Here is a 26,497-nt window from a genome sequence, read left to right on the forward strand (position 1 = left end):
ATGTGAAAGGTGGCTGTTTCCTTTATTTGATCAGGGCATAAGCAGTGTCTGGACTCACTTGGTCAGTTCTGGATTTTTGTGGAAGGAAAACCCTCATCAGATTCTGATGGGAGGGGTGAGGGTAGCTCCTGGGAAGAGAAGACAGACAGTTTTCATTCTCACAGTGGCTGAGAAGTTCGAGATGGATGCCTCAGGTGCCCAGGTTCTGAGACCATGCCCTGAGGTCCCTTAAGGTGTCCATTTGCACAAAGCCTCCTTGTTTCTATATATAAAACATGATCAGATTTGACCTTCATTTCCCTTAAATTTTTCTCTCAGATTTTTTCATCCTGTGTAACTTTGGAAGAATCTTTTTCTATTTTCTGGATAAAAATCCCTCATTCTCCTAAATTTTATGTTTTATTTCAGAAGTATGCCACTAGATAGTGGTCTCTAAGGGATTTATCATTTAGTAAAAGTGTCTAAGCAGGCACCTGTAGTATATGCATAATTTTATAATTAAATGCGTATTCATATCTGCATATATTTGTACATATGCAAATAATATATTTGCATATGTGCCTATTTATGTATTTGTGTATATGCATAATTCATACATAATATACATGTACTACTCTATTGATAGTTTAGGTTCTTCATAAAACATATATAGAAATATAAATTTAAATATAAAAAAGATGAAATGAAAAAAGTAAAATTTATTTAAATACATTTATTAACAGCAATAGAGACCTTTTTGCTCTAAAATATCAGTAATAATAATTATTAATAATAACATGTTGAATGAGAGTAAGGTGAAAAAATACTGTTTTTGGAATTGAGGCTTTTGAGCCCTGAAAATAGTTTTCAATAAACCCAATTCTTTTTTTTTTTTTTTTTTTTAACCTTGAATAGGCCCAGACTAGTACTGGAACATGTTTAACTTGGCCTTGGCCAGACTTCACCTTGAAGCCATAATCAATAATTTCTAAAACTCATGCTGAGGATAGTGAGAAAAAGCAGAATATTCATAAACTGGGCATAAGAAGTCTAATTTCAAGTTTGTGATTTTATTTGGCTTGCCTGTACCTTTACTATGCCATTTTCTCATTGTCCAGGGTTAATTATTTCATGAGGTAAAGGAGTCTCCTGTGAGACTTTTCAGGTAAAAAATGTTCCTTTCCATGTTCCCACCCTTTTATTGAGGTTATAATGACAAAGTTCAGGGAAGGATGAAAAGCATAAAAGAATCTTTATGATCCTTCTCTTCATCCCCTCATCCTTTTTTTTGGTTTGTTTTTTAAAAGAAGGCAGTATCAAGCCATTGATAGAATGGGATTAAGATGATTGGTGACTGCCTTTTTCTCTTTTAGATCATTAATCATGCTGGAGTAGGGCAATGTGGGAATGTCCCATGCTGTGAAACTGATCTCTACCTATATCCTGTCTCCATCTATAGTTAATAGATGAGCCATTGAGGAATGGCTACGAGTAAAGGACTTTTAAATTTAATTTTTTTTTTTTGTAACAACAAACAAGCTTAGTGAGTGCAGTCTCCTTCAAGGGAGACCCCTTCAAAAGCAATGCATTTATTTGAACAATACTGTCATTGCTCAAAATAATTTCTGTAAGTTCTATTTTTCAATTCCTCTTTTTAGAATTCTTCATAAGCTCCCTAGTGAAAATCAACGCTCATGTATTAAAAGTCAACCCTAATTTTTTAAAAAATCAGAATTGCTAAGCTTGATTGCATATATTATTCAGAAAACTCAACTTTGGATGAATTCAGGCTGTTTCTGAAACTCCTGAGGATTTTCACAAGAACATAGGACAAGCTCTGAGCACAATTCCACATGGGGCAGCTGAGCATAGTGGCTTGGACATGGGATAATGTCCTTTAGAGTTAGGAGAAAGGGATTACATTCTTTTTAGGACTAGGCACTTGACACATATGCAAACCCTAAGATTCTGGCAATTAGTGGGTTCCCCTACAAAGGCTTATGGAACAAATGGCGACAAAAATAAGGTCACATTTACTCATTTTCCTTTCCCTTCCCTCCTCACCTTAGTACCACTCCCCAGAGGCTTCTGTGCTTTTTCTTCTGTCAGTTACACCACAGTCCTGGCTCATGGGTTCTGGTAATACTATCTCTGCTCTGTGCCCCTGCAGTCCTAGGGGTGCTCATAACTTCTAGCTGGCTAAAAGTCTGGATTGCTTAACTATTGCTCTTTTGGCTTTTCAGTTCTTCCATGACTGTGTAACCAGTTCTCTGCATTAAATGCCCACTGTTTGAAATACCTAGAGTGGTTTTCTACTTGTTTAATAGGACTATGGCAAAATTTAAAGCCATGTGTGGTTACCTTGTTTCACTGTTGATTTGGGGACAAAAGCCTTATTAGCCACAATTCAAGACACAAGAAGAAGAATCTGTCTCTAGTGTGTCTAGTTTTCATGTCTGGTTTTTCAAAATTTCTTAACTGATGTGCTAGAGTTCTTTATATATTGATATCCTGATACTAATTTTTTATCTATTGTATATGTAGCAAGTATTTTTCAGGATGTGTTGACTCCTCCTTTTTTATTCATTTTTTGATGTCTAAAATTTTAAAATACTTAAAGTAAAATCATATCTAGTTTATGTAATTAAATCTAAACACAAAGTATATACTCATATTTTTCGAATAATTTATGTATTTATTTAATGTTGAATTATTTATACATCTAGAATGTGCTGTTATACTGAATCAGATAGAGACCTAGCTTATGTTCCCCACAACCCTTGCCAAAGGATTAGTTAGAATTATTTATTGTCACTTTTACTTATTGTTTATAAGTAAGAGTTGATAAGAGTGACAATAACTCTGTCTTCTTCTTATTCTACTACTATACATTTAAGTCAAATTTCTTTATCCAAGTTCCTTAAGGTTTGCACTATAGTATATTTTTGTATTCTTGACATTTAACAATAGAAGAACTTTTTTTGAATGGTTTCCATATCTTTTAAAAAACTGGCCAAATATATTGTATAGAAATCATGTTAGGTACTAAGACGCACAGGAGATAAGTATTTTCTTGAATTTAATTTAAAATGTTTACTTATCTAATTATATTTACGGCAGATTGACTGGAATGAATTCTCCTCTCAGGATATAAAAACCATGTTGCACAATATACTATTTAGCCAAAAACGTGCACATATTTAGCTCTGTTATTTGGCATCTAAAAAGTCTTTCCCTTTAGGAGCTTAAAAAGCACGTATTCCTTCTGTTTCCTTAAGAAAGACTTGGTTCAGGTTATCCTAGTTGTCATGATTGGTCTTCAGCCTTCCCCCCTAAAAATGAAATAAATTTGAAGGACACAAATAAGAGTGATTAAGTTCCTTAGGATACCAGTTTCTCCATAAAGCATAATATGAAAGCTCAGAGGTAGATGTTTTTGTAAATCTAAGTAAGTGGAAGCTTGCCCTTTAGATAACTAATTCAATGTAAAGAAGTATGGGAATAATTCTTGGACTCAGTATCATTCAGGCCCATTTAACAACTTTCTATCTCTAGAATGCACTAATTCATTTAATCAACAAATCAATACATTTTATGCTAAAAATATCAAGTGCTAGAGATTCATGAGTGAACAAGATATATGTGGTCCCTGTCTCCAAGAAATTCCAGTCTGCTGAAAGAAATGACCTGTTATTAATGTGATGGGGGTAATTAGAATTTTTTATTTAACACACATGGGGAGCACATTTTATCTAGTTTGGGTAGGTCAGGGAATACATCTCAGAAGGATTCTAACTGGAAATCGAGAAAACACAATAATAGGCTGGGCGCGGTGGCTCACGCCTGTAATCCCAGCACTTTGTGAGGCCGAGGTGGGCGGATCACGAGGTCAGGAGATCGAGACCACAATGAAACCCTGTCTCTACTAAAAATACAAAAAATTAGCCGGGCATGGTGGCGGGCGCCTGTAGTCCCAGCTACTCGGGAGGCTGAGGCAGGAGAATGGCATGAACCCGGGAGGTGGAGCTTGCAGTGAGCCAAGATCATGCTACTGCACTCCAGCCTGGGTGACAGAGCGAGACTCCATCTCAAAAACAAAAACAAAAACACAACAACAACAAAAAAACAGTAATGATGAGTGGGAAATATATGTTCTAAGGCAAACAGCATAAAACAAAGGCCATAGGAAGAAAGCCTGTGGGGGCAGTAAGAGAACTTCAAATAGTGATAATGACTTGAAGACAGAGGATGATGGGGCTCAAAAGATGACCATAAACTCCAGTAAGTCAAATATTTGTCCCTAGGGCAGTAGGGAGGGCCATAACCATAGGGTAGAACACAATCAGATTTGCTTGTTGTAAGACTCAGCTGGCTTCAGCTGATAAATGAATTGAAAAGGGAGGGCAAGAAGGGAGGCAGGAACACCAGTTAAGAGGCACAACTGGGGTTGTATCATACCCAAATGAAAAGTAGACAGATTCAAGGGAGTTTAAAGAAATAGAATCTGCAGGACTTGATGACACATTGAAGATGAGGAAAAGGGAAGAGCGCAGGCTGACTTTAGGTTTCAGTGCTACAAAAGATCGAATATAGTGTAATTAAGTGATATGACAACCCCAGAAGAAATAAGATTTGGGGGAAGAGGTGCTGAGTTCAGTTTTGGGCAGGCTTAATCCAAGGTACCGATGCGATATCCAAGATACATAGTAAAGATTAGGATACTGGATTCTAGAACTCAGATTGAGGTGTGGATTTTGGATTTAGCAGTTTATAAATAGAGAATGATATGGAAATCATAGATTTTTAATTGTACATCTGACTGTCCACTAGGGCAGGAAGGTACAATTACTGAGCAAATAGAACTAAGCCTTGCCACCATCTGACTCATTTTGAAGTACAGGTAGGGCAGTAGTGTTTGCACCTGAACAATTTCACCTATGAATTTTTAATTTTTAATTTTAAAAAATGTATATTGGGGCTAGGCATGGTGGCTCACACCTGTAATCCCAGAACTTTGGGAGGCCAAGGCGGGCGGATCACCTGAGGTCAGGGATTCAAGATCAGCCTGGCCAACATGGTGAAAACCCATCTCTACTTAAAAATAAAAAATTAGCCAGGCGTGGTGGCGGGCACCCGTAATCTCAGCTACTCAGGAGGCTGAGGCAGGAGAATCACTTGAACCCAGGAGGCAGAGGTTGCAGTGAGCTGAGATCGTACCACTGCACTCCAGACTGGGTGACAGAGCAAGACTATGTCTCAAAAAACAAATTATATTGGATATTGACAAGTTATGGTTGTATATATTTATGGGGTAAAAGTGATGCTATAATATATGTATACCATGTATTGTCTAATTGAAACACTGCACCCTTTGACTGACATCTCCCCATTTCCCTCACTCCCAGCCTCTGTTAACCACCATTCTGCTTTTGAATGCCTTAGATTCCACATGTAAGTGAGAACATGCAATATTTGTCTTTCCATGCCTGGCTTATTTCACTTAGCATAATGTCCTCCAGGTTCACCCATGTTGTTGGAAATGGCATAATTTCTCTCTTTTGTTAAGGCTGAATAGTAGTCCATGGTATACATACAACATTTTCTGTATCTGATTATGAGACATTTAGGTTGGTTACTTAACTTGCCTATTGTGAATCATGCTGTAGTGAACACGGAAATGCAGACTTCTCTTTGACATACTGATTTCAAATTCTCTGGATATACACTGGGAAGTGGGGGATTGCTGGATCATATGGTAATTCTGTTTTTATTTTTTTGAGGACAATTCGTACTGTTTTGCATAATACTGTATTAATTTACATTTCCACCAACAGTGTACAAGGGTTCCCTTTTCTCCACATCCTCACCAACACTTGTTATCTTTCATCTTTTTAATAATAGCCATTTCGACAGATGTGAGGTGATATCTCACTGTGATTTTAATTTGCATTTTCCTAATGATAGGAATGTTGAGCATTTTTTCACATATCTGTTGGCCATTTGTATGTCTTTAGAGACTATCTTTTTCATTTCTGGCAGAGTACTCCAAACATCTTTTCTTAAGTCTTTGCTCATTTTTTTTAAGCTGGGTTATTTATTTTCTTGCTATTAAGTTGAGTTTCTTACATACTTTGGATATTAACTCCTTATCAGATGTATGGCTTACAAATACTTTCTCCCATTCCGTAGGTTGCCTCTTCACTCTATTGTTTTCTTTGTCTGTGTATGTTACTGAGTTTGATATAATTCCATTCTATTTTTGGTTTTGTTGCCTGAGATTTTGGGGTCAAACACAAAAAAGTCATTGTCTAATGTTGTATAGTTTTCTCTGTTCTCTTCTATAAGTTTTACAGTTTCAGATCTTATGTTTAAGTCTTTAATCCATTTTGAGTTGATTTTTGTACAGATGCTTCTTCACCTATGATGGGGTTATATCTCAAATCCATCATAAATTGAAAATATCGTAAGTAAAAAATGCATTCATTACACCTAATCTAGTAAACATCATAGCTTAGCCTAGCCTTCCTTAAACATGCTCAGGAGGCTGGGTGTGGTGGCTTATGCCTGTAACCCCAGCACTTTGAGAGGCCAAGGCAGGCGGATTACTTGAGGTCAGGAGTTCCAAGACCAGCCTGGCCAACGTGGTAAAACCCCATCTCTACTAAAAATACAAAAAAAAATTACCCGGGCATAGTGGCACACACCTGTATTCTCAGCTATTTGGGAGGCTGAGGCAGGAGAATCACCTGAACCCAGGAGGCAGAGGTTGCAGTGAGCCGAGATTGTGCCATTGTGCTCCAGCCTGGGTGACAGAGCAAGACTCCATCTTAAAAAAACAAAAAATATGCTCAAGATACTCACATTAGCCTACACTTGAGCAAAATTGTCTGACAAAAAGCCTATTTTGTAATACAGTGTTTTATATCTCATGTGATTTATTGGATACTGCACTGGAAATGAAAATAGGAATGGCTTGCTGTTGCCCAGCACTGCAAGAGAGTATCATGCTGCGTATCACTACCCTGGGAAAAGATCAAAATTCAAAGTATGATTTCTACATGCTCTTGCACTATCATAAAATCAATAAAAATCAAACCAATGTAAGTCAGGGACCATGTATATATGGTGTGAGATAAAGTTCTAATTTCATTCTTCATGTTGCTATTCAGTTTTTCCAATACCATTTGTTGAAGATCCTTTCAATAAATGACCTTTTCTCACTGTGTATTCCTGGCATCTTTGTGGAAAAGCAATTGACCTTAAATGTGTGGGTTGATTTTTGAACTCTTTATTCTGTTCCACTGGTCAGTGTATCTATGTTTATGCCAGTAACATTCTGTTTTAACTATGATAGCTTTGTAATATAATTTGAAGTTATTGTCTGTGAATTCTTAGAAGTGCCATGTTTTAACCACATCAGCATAAATTTAAATTTGAATGTATTCTCAAGGAAAAAATTTTTTTAAAAATCTGTTTTGTTCAGTGATATACCCAAGACATGGAAGACTCTTTGACGCATAGTAGACACTTAACAAATATTTGATGACTCAATAAGTAAAATTCTATACAAAAAACAGCACAAAATAGTCTCCAGGTTCTTAATAAATTCAGTCAGTGACTGTTTCTTTTATTACATTTTTAAAATGCCTAAAATTCATATCTAAAAGGTATGAATTTTAAACAAAAAAGTCTCAGAACCTAAGGCACAGAACTCTAAGTTCTAATTATTGTACCAGGTTTTGCACTGGCCAAGAGTACCCTCAGCATCTCTTCTCATGTTGAGATTCCTACGAAAAGGGAGAACAGATTCTGTTGTTTTCCCACTAGCTCATGTGAGGTTTCCACTGTGTTTTTCCATGTAGCCAACCTTCCAGAATTTATCCTTTATAATCTCTGCTTCCACCTCGCCTTCCTTGTCTTCAGTGAAAACTGTTCTTTTCCATACAAATTTCAGATTGTGACTTTTATGTAAGATATTCCCATTCAGATGTCTTTTCTCAGCCTGTTGTAGCCTCCTGCCCTTTGTTTGAAAAGAGTGAAGCATCATAAACTTTACTTTTTGACCTTTGAGCATTCATGGGGGAGACAGGGGAGAGAGGCAGCACAGAGGCCTGGGAGAATGCCTGCCTATAAGTGGCTGTCATGGTTTGAGCCTCTAAAAGGGCAAGCCTGTTGCTAAGGAAACTGCTGCTCTAGGAGGGCTAAACACACAGTAAAATAGCAGGAAAGGAAGGCACAAATCAGTCAGATGCTTGGGGGAGGGGTGGCAGGAGGCAACCTAAGAACTTTAAACCTTTATTACTGAGAACATATCGAAGGCTCTAGTGAGGAGAAAATCAAGCATCTATATGCCTTCCTAGAAAATAGCTGAAATTTAAAGGAAGCCTAGACTTCATGTGAATGTCATTTTGCTTAGAATACAAGCAGAAAAACAGTGGCTATCAATATTTCATTAATATTTAGAAAGTATATAGCAATTTTCCAAATTTAGTCATGTTCATTTGTAATATTCAGTATCATAAGAACACATTTGTAATACTCAGTCATCTTTTATTTTGTAGTCAATGCTTGAAGTAACTATAGGTGTAGTGACTTTGGAAATTATGTAATATATATATTTCTAAATGAATAACTTTTCTTAAAATACAAGTAGTTATGCCCATAGTTAAGGGTGTTTTACATTTATTTCCTGTTAATTATTTCTAACACAATGAGCCTTGAGTTACTTAAATGAATACATTTGCAAAATTAGGAAACATCAAAAAGATTATTTTTAACCTTATCCTAAATACATAAAGAGTATAACTTCAAAGGCATTTTCCTATTAATATAAGTCATTTTATAGCAGTGAAAGTTAGATTTTTAATATACAATGATTTGGCACAACTAACATGGACAGTCTTTAGACTTTCCATTACCATTGTTTGTAAAACATCTGCATGCATCAACAAACATTTCCTTTCCTTCCATCCTCTCCTCTCCCAGAATAAGTCATCAGTCCAGATCAGTCCACCTAAAACTTTGGCTTTGAAAATATCCACCTTCTTGTTAGGCTACAAAGATTCTTATTTCAAAGGATGTTTTCCCAAAATAAGTGTGTAAGATAGACCCATAGGAATTTTAAAATAAGGAGAATGCCTTATGAGTAACAGAAAGTTAAATTGAGCTGTGCAGAAATAAGTGAGAATGTGACAGAAAGGTCAAGAAGCATGTACCACCTATGCCTACCATTGTGTAGATGCCAGGGATGGGGTGTGTGTGTGTGTGTGTATGTGCACGAGTGTGTGCATGTGTATGGGTGTGGCAAGAAGAATGAAAGAGAAATTGAAGATATAAACATAGTTTGGCTGGAACCCAGAATCTAACAAAGTTACTTGGAAGGAACCCAGCTTATCCTTAATAAATGCTTTAGTTCAAGTAGGGGTTGACTTCAAGAGCTATGCAAGTTTTGGGTTTTAAGTAAAACCTCCAGTGTATGCTTTGATGAACTCAACATATACCGGGTCAGAAACCCTCTCCGATACCTCCTTTGGGACTTGGCAGCAAGTCGCCAGACTTCATTGTAGTATAAGGTAGTGTTTGGCTTCGTTACATAGATAAAGTATAATTTTATAGCAAAAGGATGTTCGTTTTCTTTTAAATTGATGTTAATTTTCTAACCCAATATTCTCTTGCAGATGTTTTTAGAGAAGCTCTTGAGCTCTTAGTGATATTTACTAGGCAGTCTTAAGAAAAAATCAAAGTATTCCAAATGATGTAAGCTGATTTAAGTTAATTGTGAAAATGGAAAAAGCAAGAGTGACATAAAAGAAGGAAGATAGGAAGATAGCTGAGAACATGAAGATTAATTAAGTCAAAGGCAGATTAAAGTGGTTCATTTATTTTTAAAATGCTCTTTTTAAAAATTTATATTTTATTGTGTGAAGAACACTTAGCATGAGATCTACCCTGTTAACAAATTTTAAGTGTACAATATGGTATTGTTGCCTGTAGGTACAATGTTGTACAGCAGCTCTCTAGAATTATTTATCTCATTTAACTGAAACTTTATGACCATCGATTAGTAAGTCTCCATTTTCCCCTCACCCCAGACACTGGCAGCCACCATTCCACTCTTTGATTCTATGAATTTTTAAAAAATTTTATTTATTACTTATTTATTTTTGAGATGGAGTCTTGCTCTGTGGCCTAGGCTAGAGTTCAGTGGCGTGATATCGGCTCACCGCAACCTCCATCTCCCAGGTTCGAGTGATTCTGCTGCTTCAGTCTCGGGAGTAGATGGAATTATAGGTTTGCACCACCACCACACCCAGCTAATATTTGTGTTTTTAGTAGAGACAGGGTTTCGCCATGTTGGCCAGGCTGGTCTCGAACTCTTGCCCTCAGGTGATCCACCTGCCTCAGCCTCCCAAAGTGCTGGGATTACAGGCATGAGCCAACTTGCCTGGCCTGATACTATGAATTTGATCATTTTAGATATTTCATATAAGTAGAATGATGAAGTATTTCTTTTTGTGACTGTCTTATTTCACTTATCAATTATAAGGCCTGACTGAATTCCAGGCACTGTGCTAGGTACAGTGTGGGAATATAAGATTAATAACATGCAGTTCATTTCCTCAAACAGCTCACACTCTAATATGTGGCATAAGGATAGAATTCATGGAAATAATTATATAACTTTCTATGTGACTTATTTTCTACTTGATAGCATTTAAATACAAGAAACTATTAAAATCATTTGTTATATTTCCTTTCATGAAAGATTAAGATAATATTTCTTGATTAAAATGATAATCTGTTTTATAATACTACTTTTTGATTAGTGATGGACTTTGGAAAATATGAACAATATTATATATATACAAATATAAGCACTACTGTATATATATTACACTAATAAGGTTTTAGAATATGCAAACACTTTCACACTAATCTTGCTTGCTTTGCACAAGGTCAGCGTAGGATTTATTACCTTATTGCATGGATACAGAAGTGAATGGCTTTTTCAAAGTAACTTGGTTTTGACAAAGCCATTTGGTTTCTGAAAGGCGCTTGGCTAGTAAGAGCTAGTTCTAGTCTAGATCTTAACAAATACTCTTCTTCCTTCTGCCTTCTGGAAATATGTAGGCAATTTTTTTGAAAGAATATTTAGTCTGATTCTAAAAGTATTATACTGTATACATTTTAGAGTGAATAAGTATTTTTCTTTTCACTGGGATCTAAAATATAAACAATGCAGTGTATAAAGTACGTATATCTTTAGTGTACAGATTGATGAAATTTTATAATATATCAGGTAACTGTCAGTGAGATTAAAGTACAGAACATTGCTATAGCCCAGAAATGCTGCCATGAACCTTTTGAGTAAATATCTTTTCTCCTCCCACAATGACTCATGAGGGTAGCCACTATTCTGACTCCTATTACCATAGGATGGTTTTACATGTTCTTGACCTTTTGTAAATGGAATCTTCCCATATGTTGGCTTTTGTGTCTGGCTTCTTTTGCCTTGCATTTTAACTACAAGAGTCATCCATGTAGTTGCTCGAATTCAGTTTTAAAAATTACTGTATACTATTTCATTATATTCTATAGTATGAATATATTATAATTTTTAAATACTTGCTACCATTGATGGCTATTCAGTTAAAGATTTTGGCTATTATGAATAAAACTTCTATGAGCACCTTGCACATATTTTGCCCCCTGGTGGACATGGGCAGAAATTCCTCGTGTATGTATACACACACACACACACACACACACACACACACACACACACACACACGTACACATACACACACACGTACACATACCAATGAGTGGAATTGTTGGTTATTCCACTCAATTCCAAGGAGTGGAATTGTTGATTATTGAGATAGGCATATATTAAGCTTTAGAAGACACTGCCAAACAATTTTCCAAAGTGTTTAAAACCAGCTTACATTCCCACCAAAAATTTAAGAGAGTTCTAATTTATTTACTTTCTCATTGACTTAATGGTGCTGTCAATCTTTGATTTTAGGTATTCTGGGTATGTTCATAAAGATATCTCATTATGGATTTAATTTACATTTCCCAAATGAATACTGATTTTGAGCACCTTTTCATGCGCTCAGTGGCTAGTTAGAATTTCTCTTTTGCTCCTGTTTAAAGTCTTTTGCACATTTTAAATCCTAAGCCAAAATAACAAAGCCAGAGGTATCACACTACCTGACCTCAAACTATACTGCAAGGTTACAGTAACAAAAACAGCATGGTACTGGTACAAAAACAGACACATAGACCAATGGAACACAATCGAGAACCCAGAAATAACCATCTGATATTTGACAAAGTTAACAAAAATAAGCAATGGGGAAAAGACTCTTTATTCAATAAATAGTGCTGGGATAACTTGCTATCCATATGCAGAAGAGTGAAACTTGTCCTCTACCTATCACCATATACAAAAATTATCTCAAAATGGATTAAAGACTTAAATGTAAGACCTGAGACTGTAAAAAATAATTCTAGAAGAAAATCTAGGAAATATCCTTCTCTAGATTGATCTTGACAAAGAATTTATGGCTAAGTCATCAAAAGCAATTGATGTCAATTAATGATGTCAACCTACAAATCCTTTGCAGTTAAAGAGAACAGTCATTGGCAGGAATCAGTTTGTGATCCACTCTTGTTGGCCTCTGACTTCAGTTTTCTTTTTATTGATACGTTCCTTCCAGTTTGGAATTTGAGATTGCCACTGAACTCAGAATTATTTGAATTCCTTCAATCTTTTCCTGCGTTTTAAAAGTGCTTATATATCATAAAGACTTGACTTTCCTTGAGTTTACGCAATATTTATTAAATTTTATGGGCCTATTGTCTTTTTTGTTTGTTAATTGGTTGGCTTTCTAATAATTTTTTTGATGTATAATTCATATACTATAAAACTGACGTATTTCATATAGTTTGAACCATGTAAACAACACCACTATTGAGATATGGAATAGTATTTCTTTCAAGCCAAGCGGGCCCTTGGGCCCATTCCTAGAAAATTCCTTCTGCATCTTGTCCCCAGGCGACCAGTGACCCACTTTCTACAAATATTGATCAGATTTGTTGTTTCTACAGATTTATATGAGTGTACTCATACAGTGGAATATTACTTTTTTGTGTCTGGCTTGGTTATATTTCAGTGCTTAGCAGTGTTCCATTTTGTAAATATATCAAAATTCGTCCTAAAAAAATGACCTATTATTGGGTACTGTGCTCACTTCCTCGGTAACAGGATCATTCATACTCAAAACCTTAACATCATACAGTATGTCCATGTGAAAAGACCTGCATATGTACCTCATGAGTCTAGAAAAGTTGAAAATAAAAAAAAAATCCATTCATCTATGGACATTTAGATTGTTCTAGTTTTTCAATAAAGCTGCTTACAGATATTGATGTTTAAGTATTTGTGTGGACATATGTTTTCATTACTCTTGCATAATTATCTAGAAGTTGACATGTTGGCTCATATGGAAAGTGTATGTTTAACTTTATAAGAAACAGCTAAACTGTTTCTCAAAGTTGTTATACTATTTTACAGCCTTACCTGCAATGAATAAGAATTTTAGCTACTTCACGTTCTCCTCAGTGCTGAGTACTGTCATTTGAAATTTTTTTTTACCTATTTTATTGGGGGTGTGATATGGTTAGGCTTTGTGTTCCCACCCACATCTCATCTTGAATTGTAATCCCCATAATCTCCATATGTCAAGGGAGAGACCAGGTGAAGATAATTGAATCATGGGAGCAGTTTTCTCCATGCTGTTCTCATGATAGTGCTTTCTCATGGGATATAGTATGATGGTTTTTATAAAGGGCTCTTCCTTTAACTCGGCACTTGTCCTTCCTCCCACCTTGTGAAGAAGGTGCCTTGTTTCCCCTTTGCCTTCTACCATGATTGTAAGTTTCCTGAGGGCTCCCCAGCCATGGAGAACTGTGAGTCATTAAACCTCTTTCCTCTCTAAATTATCCAGTCTCAGGCAGTTCTTTATAGTGGTATGAAAACGAATTAATACAGAGTGCAGTATTACACTACAGTTTTACTTTGAATTTTCATTATGTCTAATGATTTTCCTGTGGTTATTGGCAATTTATGTATTTTCTTTTGTGAGCTATCTGTTCAAATCTTTGCTCGTTTTTAAAATTGGGGTTTTGACTTTGTCGGGCCAAGATGGCCCGTTAGAAGCAGTGGCAATTGGAGGCTCCCATCAAAAAGAACCATAACAGCATGCAAATCCTGGACCGGCAACTGAGGTATCCAGGTTCTGTCATCAGAACTGACTAGGCATCTGGCATGACCCAAGGAGAAGGGAGGAAGAGCAGTGTGGTGTGGCAGCCCACCTGAGAGCCACACAGGGCGCAGGGGATCCCTCAACCCCCAGCCAGGGGAGGTGGTGAGTGAGCATGCTACCCAGCCTGGGAAAACATGCTTTTTCCGTGGAACTGTGCAACCCACGGATCAGAAGATCCCACTCCTGAGCCCATGCCACAGGGGCCTGGGATCCCAGCCACAGAGCTGTGCAGATTCTCAACAGCCACCAAGCTAGAATAGGTTTAAACCTGCCAAGCTCCCAGGGGGAGGGGTGACCAGCACCACAGCTGCAGCTGCAGCTGCCTGCTGTCTAAGCTGTTTGAGTTCCTTTGGGGAGGGGTGACAGTTAACACTGGGACTGATAGCTGCCTAACATACTAAGTTCTCAGGGTCAGGGAAGGGCAGCAGCCATCTCTATAGCTTCAGGCCATGCTTTTTTCCTGCTGGAACTAGAAAGGCTGGACAGCATGGTCACAAGAGCTATCCCCCACAGTCCAACACACTGGCTGTGGGAGACTGTAGACAGAGTGCCTCTTCAGGCCTGACCCTGACCCATCCCTCTTCACTGGGTGGGACTTCCCTGCAGGAACTCCAATAACTCCAGCCAGGGGCTCAGGGACAGAACTCTGATCTCTCTGGGCCTGAGCCCCTAGGGGTAAAAGTAGGCACAGTTTCCAAGGACCAGCAGACTCAGTCTTTCCTCCTGCTAGTTCTGAGGAATCCAGGCAGCCCAGATGAGTGGGTTTCCACCCAGCAAAGCACACCCCCTTCACCAAGGGACAGTCAAAGTGCTTTGTTAAATGGGTCCTGCTTCCTGTGCCACCCAACTGGATAAGAACCTCCAATGGGTTGTCAGATACCATATATAGGAGCATTCCTACTGACAACAGGTTGGTGCCCCTCGAGGTCAGAGATCCCAGAGGAAGAAGCAGGCATCCATCTTTGCTGTTCTCCGGCCTCCTTGAGTGACATCTCCAGGTGCAGGAGTGAACCAGATGAATAGGGCGTGAGGTGAACCCCCAGCAAACCGCAGCAGTCCTACAGAGAGGGACCTGACCATTGCAAGGAAAACAAAGCAATAACAAACAGCATCAACAAAAAAGGGCCCACAAAAAAAAAAAATCCATTCCAAGGGTCAGCAGCCTCAAAGATTGATAGTAGACAAACTCATGAAGATGAGAATCAATGAAAAAAATGCTGAAAACCCAAAAGGCCAGAGTGCCTCTTCTTCTCCAGATTATTGCAACACCTCTCCAGCAAGGGCACAGAACCAGAGGTAGAATGAGATGGACGAACTGACAGAAGTAGGCTTTAGAAGGTGGGTAATAACAAACTCTGCTGAACTAAAGGAGCATGTTCTAACCCATTGCAAAGAAACTAAGAACCTTGATAAAATGTTACAGGAGCTGCTAACTAGAATAACTAATTTAGAGAGGAACATAAATTACCTGATGGAGCTGAAAAACACAGAATGACCAAGCAGAAGAAAGGATATCAGAGTTTGAAGACAATTTTGCTGAAATAAGACATGCAGATAAGATTTTTTTAAAAAAAGGAACAAACAAAACCTTTGAGAAATATGGGACTATGTAAAAAGACCAAACCTGTGATTGATTGGAGCACCTGAAAGAGGAAGAATAGAACTAAGTTGGAAAACACACTTGAGGGTATTATCCAGGAGAACTTCCCAACCTAGGAAGACAGGCCAACATTAAAATTCAGGAAATACAGAGAATGCCACTGAGATGCTCCATGAGAAGATCAACCACAAGACCCATAATCATCAGTGTCTCCAGGGTCAAAATGAAGGAAAAAATGTTAAGGGCAGCCAGAGAGAAAGGCCAGGTCACCTACAAAGTGAAGCCCATCAGACTAACAGCAGACTTCTCAGCAGAAACCCTACAAGCCAAAAGAGAGTGGGGGCAAATATTCTACATTCTTAAAATAATTTTCAGCCCAGAATTTCATATCCAGCCAAACTAAGCTTCATAAGTGAAGGAGAAATAAAATCCTTTGGAGACAAGCAAATGCTGAGGGATTTCATCACCACCAGGCCTGCCTTGCAAGAGATCCTGAAGGAAGCACAAAATATGGAAAGGAAAAACTGGTACCAGCCACTGCAAAAACACTCCAAAATATAAAGACCAATGACACTATGAAGAAACTGCATCAACTAGTGGGCCAAATAACCAGATAGCATCATGATGACAGGATCAAATTCACATAGAACAATATTGACCTTAAATGTATATGGGCTAAATGTCCCAAGTAAAAGACAGACTGGCAAATTGGATAAAGAGTCAAGACCCATCAGTGTGCTGCATTCAGAAGACCCATCAGTGTGCTGCATTCAGGAGACCCATCTCATGTGCAAAGACACATATAGGCTCAAAATAAACAGATGGAGGAAAATTCACTAAGCAAATGGAAATAAAAAAAAAAAGCAGGGGTTGCAATCCTAGTCTCTGACACAAACCAGACTTTAAACCAACAAAGATCAAAAAAAACAAAGAAGGGCATTCCATAATGGTTAAGGGATCAATTCAACAAGAAGAGCTAACTATCAATATATATGTACCCAGTACAGGAGCACCCAGATTCATAAAACAAGTTCTTAGAAAGTTCTTAGAGACCCACAAAGAGACTTAGAGTCCCATACAATAATAGTGGGAGACTTTAACACTGCACTGCCAGTATTAGATCGAGACAGAAAATTAACAAGGATATTCAGGAGTTGAACTCAGCTCTGGATCAAGTGGAACTAATAGACATTTACGGAGCTCTCCACCTCAAATCAACAGAATTTGATTTTGTTGTCACACGACACTTGTTCTAAAATTGACCACATAATTGAAAGGAAAACACTCTTCAGCAAATACAAAAGAACTGAAATCATAACAGTCTGTCAGACCACAGTGCAATCAAATTAGAAATCACGATTAAGAAACTCAAAACCACACAACTACATGGAAATTGAACAACGTGCTCCTGAATGACTCCTGGGTAAACAATGAAATTAAGACATAAATCAAGAAGTTCTTTGCAAACAATGAGAACAAAGAGACAATGTACCAGAATCTCTGGGACATAGCTAAAGCAGTGTTAAGAGGGAAATTTATAGCATTAAATGCCCACATCAGAATCCTAGAAAGATCTCAAATTGACACCCTAATATCACAATTAAAAGAGCTAGAGGAGCAAGAGTAAACAAATCGAAAAGGTAGCAGAAGACAAGAAATAACTAAGAGCAGAACTGAAGGAGATAGAGATAGGAAAACCCTTCAAAAAATCAATGAATCCAGGAGCTGCTTTTTGGAAAAATTAACAACATAGATCAATAGCTAGACTAATAGGAATCAAATAGACACAAGAAAAAATGATGAAAGGGATATCACCACTGACCCCACAAAATAAAGAGCTCTATGCAAATAAACTAGAAAACCTAGAAGAAAGGGATAAATTCCTGGACACATATACCCTCTTGAGACTAAACCAGGAAGAAGTTGAATCCCTGAATAGACCAATAACTAGTTCCAAAATTGAGGCAGTAATTAATAGCTTGCCAACCAAAAAACACCCAGGAACAGATGGATTCACAACAGAATTCTACCAAAGATACAAAGAAGAGCAGGTACCATTCCTTCTGAAACTATTCCAAGCAATTAAAAAGGAAGGACTCCTCCCTAACTCATTTTATGAGGCCAAGCATCATCCTAATACCAAAACCTGGCAGAGACATAACAAAAAACTTCAGGCCAATATCCCTGGTGAATGACAACGTAAAAATCCTCAATAAAATATTGGCAAACTGAATCCAGCAGCATATCAGGAAGCTTATTCACAGTTATCAAGTCAGCTTCAACCCTGGGATGCAAGCCTGGTTCAACATAGGCAAATCAGTACACGTAAACCATCACATAAACAGAACCAATGACAAAAACCACGTGATCATCTCAATAGCTGCAGAAAAAGCCTTTGGTAAAATTCAACACCCCTTCATGTTAAAAGCTCTCAATAAACTAGGTATTTATGGAACATATCTCAAAATAATAGCCATTTATGACAAACCAATAACCAATATCATACTGAATGGGCAAAAGTTGGAAGCATTCCCTTTGAAAACCAGCACAAGACAAGGATATATTCTCTGTCACCACTCCCGTTCACTATAGTATTGGAAGTTCTGGCCAGGGCAGTCAGGCAAGAGAAAGAAAGGATATTCAAATAGGAAGAGAGGAAGTCAAATTGTGTCTCTTTGCAGATGACATGACTCTTTATTTAGAAAACCCCATCATCTCAGCCCAAAAACTCCTTAAGTGGATAAGCAACTTCAGCAAAGTCTCAGTATACAAAATCAATGTGGAAAAAACACAATTTCTCTACACCAACAATAGACAAGCAGATAGCCAAATCATGAGTGAACCCCCATTCACAATTGCTACAAAGAGAATAAAATACATAGGAATAGAACTTAAAAGGGGATGTGAAAGATCTCTTCAAGGAGAACGACAAACCACTGCTCAAGGAAATAAGAGAGGACACAAACAAATGGAAAACTATTCCATGCTCACGGATGGCAAGAATCAATATCATGAGAATGGCCATACTGCCCAAGGTAATTTACAGATTCAATGCTATTCCCATCAAATTACCACTGACATTCTTCACGGAATTAGAAAAAAACAGTTTAAATTTCATATGGAACCAAAAATGAGCCCATATAGCCAAGATAATCCTAAGCAAAAAGAACAAAAATGGAGGCATCATGCTATTTGACTTCAAACTACACTACAAGGCTACAGTAATCAAAACAGCATGGTACTGGTACCAAAACAGACATATAGACCAATGGAACAGAATAGAGACCTCAGGAATAACACCACACATCTACAACCATCTGATCTTTGACAAACCAGAAAAAAGCAATGAGGAAAGGATTCCCTATTTAATAAATGGTGCTGAGAAAACTGGTTAGCCATATGAGGAAAATTGAAACTGGACCCCTTCCTTACATCTTACACAAAAATTAACTCAAGATGGATTAAAGACTTAAATGTAAAACCCCAAACCATAAAAACCCTAGAAGAAAACCTAGGCAATACCATTCAGGACATGGGCATGGGCAAAGACTTCATGACAAAAACACCAAAGGCAGTGGCAGCAATGGCCAAAATTGACAAATGGGATCTAATTAAAGAGCTTCTTCACAGCAAAACAAACTATCATCAGAATGAACAGGCAACCTACAGAATGGAAGAAAATGTTTGCAAGCTACCCGTCTGACAAAGGTCTAATATTCAGAATCTGCAAGGAACTTAAATTTACAAGAAAAGAACAACCCCATCAAAAAGTAGGCAAAGGATATGAACAGACACTTCTCAAAAGAAGACATTTATGCTGCCAACAAACATGTGAAATCTCATCATCACTGATAGAGAAATGCAAGTCAAAACCACAATGAGATAACATTTCATGTCAGTCAGAATGGTGATTATTAAAAAGTCAAGAAACAATAGATGCTAGTGAGGCTGTGGGGAAATAGAATGCTTTTACACTGTTGGTGGGAATATAAATTGGTTCAACCATTACAGAAGACAGTGTGGAAATTCCTTGAGGATCTACAACCAGAAATACCATTTGACCCAGCAATCCCATTGCCTGGGTCAAAGGAAAATAAATCATTCTACTGTAAAGACACATGCACATGTATGTTAATTGCAGGACTATTTACAATAGCAAAAACGTGGAATCAAACCAAATGCTGATCAATGATAGACTGAATAAAGAAAATGTGGTACATATACACCAATAAATACTATGCAGTCATAAAAAGGAATGAGATCATGTCCTTTGCAGGGACATGGATGGAGCTGGAAGCCATCATCCTCAGGTAACTAACACAGGAACAGAAAACCAGACACCGCATGTTCTCACTCACAAGTGGGAGCTGAACAACAAGAACACATGGACAGAGGGAGAGGAACAACACACACTGGGGCCAGTCGAGGGGTGGGGGAAGAGGGGAGGGAGAGCCTTAGGACGAATAGCTAATGCATGTGGGACTTAAAACCTAGATGACAAGTTGATAGGTGCAGGAAACTATGATGGCACACATATACCTGTGTAACAAACCTACATGTTCTGCACTTGTATCCTGGAACTTAAAGTAGAAAAAAAATACTAAAATTAGGGTTTTGTCTTTTTTTTTTTTTTTCCTGAGTTGTAAGAGTTCTTTGTATTTTCTGGCTAAAAGTTCTTTGTCAGACATTTGCATTACCAAATTTTATACCAACTTCTGGCTTGTTTGTATTTTTTTAAACAACACCTTTGAAAAAGCGGCTGTTTTAAATTTTGATAAACACATCTAATTTTTTTTATAATGTGGGCTTTTGTATACTATCTAAAACTCTTTGTCTACTTCCAGTGTTGCAAAGAATTTTTTGTCTGTGTTTTCTCCTAGAAGTTTTGCAATTTTAGCCTTTACATCTAACTTTATGATCCATCTTAAGATAATTTCTACACATGGAGTAAAGGAAGGGTCAAAGTTATTTATGCATTTTTTTATATGGATATTTAGTTGTTCTAGCACTATGTGTTAGAAACACTCTTTTTTCCACATTAAATACCCCGGCGTTTTTTGGGCCATACATGGATCTATTTCTGTACTCTCTATTTTCTTGATTTATGTTTATTCATTTCTAATGTCACATTCTCTTCACTACTTAACTTTATAATAAGTATTGAAATTAGGTAGCATGATTCCTTTATCTTGGTTCTTTTTCAAAATTTGGATATTCCAGGTTTTTTGGATGTGCAAGTAAACTTAGAATCTATTTATTTTTAATTTTTGTGGGTATATAGTAGTTGTATATATATTTATTGGGTACATGAGATGTTTTGATACAGGTATGCAATGTGTAATAATAACTTCATGGGCAAGAGGGTATCCACCCCTCAAGCATTTATCCTTTGAGTTACAAACAAACCAATTGGTCTTTTTCAAAATTTATCTAAAATATATAATTTATTTAAAATACAATTAAGTTATTGACTATATTCCCCTGTTGTACTATCAAATAGTAGATCTTATTCTTTCTATTTTTTTGGTACCCATTCAATTTATTAGTATCTTCAAAAAGCTTGCTGGAATTTTTATTGAGGTTATTAATTTGAGTAGATTTGACATCTCAAAATACTGTGTCTTATAAAGCATGAGCATATTATATCCTTCCATTTATATAAGTCTTCTTTAATTTCTCTCATAAATATCTTAGAGTTTTCAGTAAGCTGGTTTGGTACACATTTTGTTAAATTTAATATAATTTCATTGTTTTTCTACTGTTTTAAATGGTATTGCTTTACATTTTAATTTCCAAAATTGTTCTCCGTTAGTATAAAATTAGTATATACTGTATATATACTAACTCTAGTTAGTATATACTAAGAGTTTCCTTGATCTTATGTTCCTAAGTCTTGCTGAATTATTAGTTCTAGTAGCACTTTTTATGGATTCTTTAGGATTTTCTATGTACAACGAAGTCTTCTACAAATAAAGACACTTTTACTTCATCCCTTACCATCCTATGCTTTTAGATACCTTTCTTTTCTTATTGCACCATTTCATACTGTTAGTATATTACAAACTACGAAGAGTGAAAGTGAACATCCCTCTTTTTTGTAAAGTCTTAGGACAAAAATCATCTTTTAATGTTGTAGACTTTTTGCATGTATCTTTGATTAAGGTGAACAAGTTCATTTCTGCTGCTGGTTATTCTGAGAGTTTAACCATGATTACATGTTAATTTCTGTTTCATGCCTTTTCTGCTATTTTAAAATGGTTATACATGTTTTTATTTTATCAGTATAATGCATTGAATTGATTCTTTGAATGTTAACCAATTTAATATTCAATCCATTCACGTTGTATTATCATGCTTCTATTTCTGGATTCAATTAGCTATAATTTTGATAAATATCTTTATGTTCGTGAAAAATATTGGTCAATAGTTTTTTTGGATTGTCTATTAACGTGATTAAGTTGTCTGTTTTTATTTGACTTTTTTTTTTTTTTTTTTTTTTAAATCAGGATAATGCCTCATAGAATGTGTCGGGGAGTGTTTTCTTCTCCACTATTTTCTAAGAGAGTTTATGTGGGAATATATTGATATTACATTTTCCCCTTAAATATTTGATGTAATTCAACAGTTAAGACATTAGAGTCTGGATTTTTTATTATAAAGATGTTTTAAGTTACCAATTCATTTTAATCATGTAAGGCTATTTATATTTTCTATTTCTTATATCAGTGAACGTATCTACTTTACCTTATACAATTAAATAGCAAAAAAATTTCACAATATTACTTTAAAAATATCTATAAGGTCTATATTGAATTTTTTCATTTTTTTCATTTTTCATTTCATTAGCTCCTGACATCTCTTTTTTCAGTTTCAGTCTACATAGAAGTTTCTCAATTACAGCTGACCCTTCAACAATGCAGGGGTTTTTATGGCTGTTATTTGGTATATTTTTCTCAATTCTTTTGCTTTGAAAATATCCAAGACTTTAGGTTAAGAAACATTTTTGCAGATAATAAGTACTTGAATCTTTTTAAAAAAATTCAGTCTGACATTCTCTGTGTTTTAATCAATATATTTTAGACTATTCACATTTAAAGTGATTAGTAACACAGTTCAATTAATGTCCATCACGTTTTAATGGTTTTCTGTTTGTTGCATTTATTCTTTATATTTCCTCTTTTTCTGCCTTCTCTGCTATTATTTTATATGATTTAATCTCCTTTCTTAGCTTATCTTTTATCCTTAAAAATAATTTTTAGTGAGTTTTTCCCTCTGTTTTATAACACATATTTTAAACTAATTTAGATCCATTTTTAGGAAATACTATACTGTTTGACATGTAGTATAGCTTAGAACAGACTTATCACAATCTCTTTCTCCCATCTTTTGTGATATTATTTTCACTTATTTATCTGTATGTTTTAATCACCTAGTACATTGTTACAATTCTTCAAACCATTATGTTTTAGATCAATTTACAATAAGAAAAGTAAAAATTCTATTTTACCTTTATTTCTTCTTCTTTTATGTGGACTCAATATCTCATCCATATAATTTTTCTTCTACCTCAAAAACTTGTTTTAACATTTCTTACAAGGTACATGTGTAGGAAATGATTTATCTCAGATATTATTTGTCTGAAAAAATATTTTTCCTTCACTTTTGATATTATTCAACATTTTGATGAGTAATTTTGCTAGATCTAGAAGTTTAGGTTGCTGGCTTTAAAAATATTTTAAATATTTTACCCATTGTTTTCTTGCTTGCATGAAAAATCTACTATAATTTTTTCTTTGTTCTGTAGGTAAGTTGCTTGGATAGTAGAACTTCGTAATGGGGAAGGGACTGGGTATATTTTGTAGTGATTACTCTTCCCCCTTCTCTTTGTGAGAGCCATAAGGAGATCTTTCTGGTAGTGTTCCCGAAAGTAAAGCCCATGAATGTGGAAGGTCTCCTAACACTGCATTCCCTAGGAATTTCTAACTTGTAACACTAACTCACATGCAAACTCCAGCAACTTGTCAATTTAAGGGTTGATAGCTCCAGCATCTTTTGCCATGTGTAAGAAGACATCAGATGTGCCTGTTGTTTTTGAAATTGAGGTGATGGTTTGCCCTGCAACCTCAGGTCTCTAATGGGTTCAAGAAAAGTCATTGCTTTTCACTGAGTGAAACATGTTCTTATTGTAAAGACAGCAGTGGTGACTTCTAAGGGCTCTATTTGTTGATGTTGATTCATTGGCTGTCATAGTGAGTCAATGCTTCTGCTGCTATTCACAAGCTTGGGGGATCGTGAGATGCTCCTCTTTCTTGAGTATTCCATATAATTTTTATTGCTGTACTTTTCCTATTATTTCTAAGATAATCTCTCAGCTTTTCTTTTAACCCATAAATACAATTTCAGCCATGATTAATTAGCTTTTAGTTGTCCTGATTATACTTTTGAAATAAAGTGTTCTTAGTTTTTGTTAAATTTCCAAATAAGTTTCTTGATCTCACAATCTTTCACTTCAATTGTCTCCATCTGCTCAGAATTTTAATCCTTTATTGAATTTCTTTACAAAAATTAAAGTTGTATTACATGTTATCTTTTTTGAAAGCAACTATTTAATAAAAGAAATACTAGTTGTAACATTTCAGAGTGGTCTTTCAGTTAAAAATGCAACATTTTTTATTATGCTTGTCTCATCCTGACAAAGGAGGGTAAAAGCTAGTCTAATTGCTTATTGAGAGAACTCTGTCAGAGTATGTGATTCATTATTGGAATGTGTCACGTCTAAACTTTTTTTAAAAATTTGCTGGGATATAGGTTCAACTGATTATAGAGTAGAAAAGAAGCTCTAATTAGCAATATTCAAGAATGAATCTTTATCTCCGGGATGACATACTTCTTTAATGTGTTTGTAGTGGCAACCTTGTTTAAATGCCAGGAGTGCTCTTGTTAGGAGATAGCCATGTCACCCACCTATCATATTTCACAAGCAGCCTATTTCACAACCTACAGGAAGCTAGATGTATCCTAAGAGTAGGAATTTTGCTTAGTCAAAACTCGGACACTTTTTTAAGACCTTAGAAATACCAACATTTACCAAAAACAACCATCCCATAAATTTATCAATCGAAATTGAGGGAAGCAAAGATGTTATGCTGGCAATTTATTTCATTTATTTTCCCAGTGTATGTTTAATCCTCTCTTATGATTAATCTGAGACTGACCAAGGGAGTAATGTCAGGAAAATGGTGGGGTAAGAGACACCACCCTTCATTCCCTCACACACAAAAAACAATTATACCTCTGTTGACCAATGAAAATAGCCTTGGGAGGGTTCAAGTAAAAACCTGTAGTAGAGGGAAAAACAGAATAACTCCACAGAAATTATTTTTGGGAAGATTGGCATACCTGAAACACCTGGCAATGGCTCGGAACAAAGAAGAAAGATGGGGGCTATGGTTATCAACCATGCAGTGAATGCCACCATGGTCTCCAGTGGCCTTCTCTGCCAAGGACACTGGAAGCTTTCACTGAGGTAACCAGCAGCCATCACTGTTGCAACATACTGGATAGGGAGATGCTACTGTGCCCCCACTCCAAGAAAAATCCACTGTTGGGCCACCACCAATCTCCAACCCTGCGTGTGCCTAGGACTTCATGGCTTCTCCACATGTGTCGACGCTCCACATCCCAGTTCTGTGGCACACATGTACTTGTGCTAACAATGAGCACCACTGCTATGGAATAACACTGCTCCAGGCTTGCTTTTTTTTTTTTTTTTTTTTTTTTTTTTTTTTTTTTTTTTTTTGAGACGGAGTCTCACTCTGTTGCCCAGGCTTGAGTGCAGTGGCGTGATCTCAGCTCAGTGCAACTTCTGCGTCCCAGGTTCAAGCGATTCTCCTGCCTTAGCCTCCTGAGTAGCTGGGATTACAGGTGTGCACCACCACACCCAGCTAATTTTATGTTTTTAGTAGAGACGGGGTTTCACCATCTTGGTCAGACTGATCTCAAACTTCTGACCTCAGGTGATCTGCCCGTCTTGGCCTCCCAAAAGTGCTGGGATTACAGGTGTGAGCCACTGCGCCCAGCCTGCTCCAGACTCTTGAGTTATGATTGCTATGTACATGCCTGTGCTACAGACCCTAGCTCTGCTGCTGCTATGTGAGCACCTATGCCTTGCGCATCTTAGCCACATCCACAGTGAGCTAGACTGCACCACAGGCCCTGGAGCCATAGTCTCTTTGCATGCAACTGCAGACCAGGCCCCAGCTCTCTTCTCATTTCGTGAATGCCCATGTCTCAGATATTAGAGCCACTGCCACAGTGAGCTACCCTGAACTCTGGACCCTAGAGCCACACCACAGACATTAGAGCCACCAACACAGTGAGATAGCCTGCGCCCTAGACTCTAAATCGACTGTCACTCTGCATGTGCTTGCTCCCCAGACTCTGGCTCTGTTGCTACTATATGAGGCCTTATACTGCAAACACAGGAAATACTACTGCAGCAAATGTCTGTGCCTTAGTCCCCAGAGCAGCAATAACCTTGCATATACTCCATGCTGGACTCTGGCTCTGCAACTGGCCCACAAAC

The sequence above is a fragment of the Nomascus leucogenys genome, chromosome 8 (assembly GCF_006542625.1).
Source record: "Nomascus leucogenys isolate Asia chromosome 8, Asia_NLE_v1, whole genome shotgun sequence".
NCBI lineage: Eukaryota > Metazoa > Chordata > Mammalia > Primates > Hylobatidae > Nomascus > Nomascus leucogenys.